Below are 1,582 nucleotides of genomic sequence, written 5' to 3'. Positions count from 1 at the left end.
GCACATAACAACAACAACAGAAGACCAAATGCTACTTAGCTGCTAGTCACAAACAACAAACTTGAGGGAATCCTGGGTAACAGAACCCCACTCAAACGCTTTCCAACAATTAAGAAGGAAAACACTGTTAGACTAGAGTCAGTGTCACAGAGCTGTCACATCAGAAGACACAAATGGAGCACAATAAATAAGATTCCTCTTCATTTCCTGGGTTCTAAACCATTGACACAAGCCATGGTATTTCAGTAACCTCATATGCATGTGAAAGCTGGACAGTGAATAAAGAAGACTGTAGAGTTATGGTGTTGGAGGTGCCTGGGCTGCCAAAAGAACAAACAGATCTGTGTTGGAAGAAGTGCAGCCAGAGTTTTCCCTGGAGGCTAGGATGGCCAAACTTCCTCTTTCATACTTCGGACATATTGTCAGGATTGGCCAGGTGCTGGAGAAGGATATCAGGTTTGGTAAGGTGGAGGGTCAGAGAAAAAGAGGAAGACCCCCAACAAGATGGATTGGCAAATGGGCTCAAGCATGGCAACAATAGTGAGGTTGGCCCAGGATTGGGCAGTGTTTCATTCTGTTGTGCATAGGGTCACTATGAGTTGGTACCGAGTCGTTGGCACCTAATGACAACAACAAACCATTGAGCAGAGTCCTGATGTGGTGCTGTGGGTTAATGCACTGGACTGCAACTGTCAGTTTGCACTTCACAACAACAAAACCATCGAGAAATAAGACTAGAGTCAGCAAATGTTTGCTCATTGTTTTTTTCTCAGAGCCCTCATATAATGTTAGGAACCCTGGTACTGTAGTGGTTACGTGTTGGGCTGCTAACAGGAAGGTTAGCAGTTCGAATTTACTAGCTGTTCCATAAGAGAACAATGAGGCTTTCTGCTCCCATAAAAATATACAGCCTCAGAAGCCCTCTACAGGGTGGCTATGAGTCGAAGCCAACTCCATGGTGTATAACCACTTCAAATATATTGTTAAAGAAGATGCTAGATATTCAGCATGTATTGATTTAATTTGAATGAATTAAGTAATACAATCTTTGCTATCCCAGATAGGAAGTACTTTTGAATGCAAATGAATAAAGCCTAAGTGAGTGAATTTTAGTAATGACCAGTAGAATTTTAGTAATGACCAGTAGAATCCACTACTCATGATGCTAAACTCAACCTCTATAGCACGTAATCAGTTTCCAACAATATAGTGATTATGTGATTATGTGGTCTGTCTCATGAGATTATAAATATCATAAGGGCAGATGTTGAATCTGTTTTGATAATTATCTAGGCAGAGGCTAGCACATTTTTTATAAAAAGCAAAATAGTATTTGTATTTTGGAAATTCATATGATCTTTGGCAAAGCTGTTCAAGGTTACTCTTGAAGTACAAAAGCCACCATAGATCATGCATAATGAATGGGTGTGATTATGTTCCAATAAAATTTTATTTATTAAAAAAATTTCATTTATAAAAGAAGGTGGTAAGAGTGAGGTGATACAATTTGATGAACTTGACCTATACCTATGGAGCAGCAACTCAAAAGAAGGAACAAATCCTTACAGCAAGAAATATTCCC

The sequence above is a fragment of the Chrysochloris asiatica genome, unplaced genomic scaffold (assembly GCF_000296735.1).
Source record: "Chrysochloris asiatica unplaced genomic scaffold, ChrAsi1.0 scaffold00151, whole genome shotgun sequence".
Taxonomy (NCBI): Eukaryota; Metazoa; Chordata; class Mammalia; order Afrosoricida; family Chrysochloridae; genus Chrysochloris; species Chrysochloris asiatica.
The sequence above is the reverse complement of the archived record's forward strand: the minus strand, read 5'-3'. Positions refer to the sequence as shown.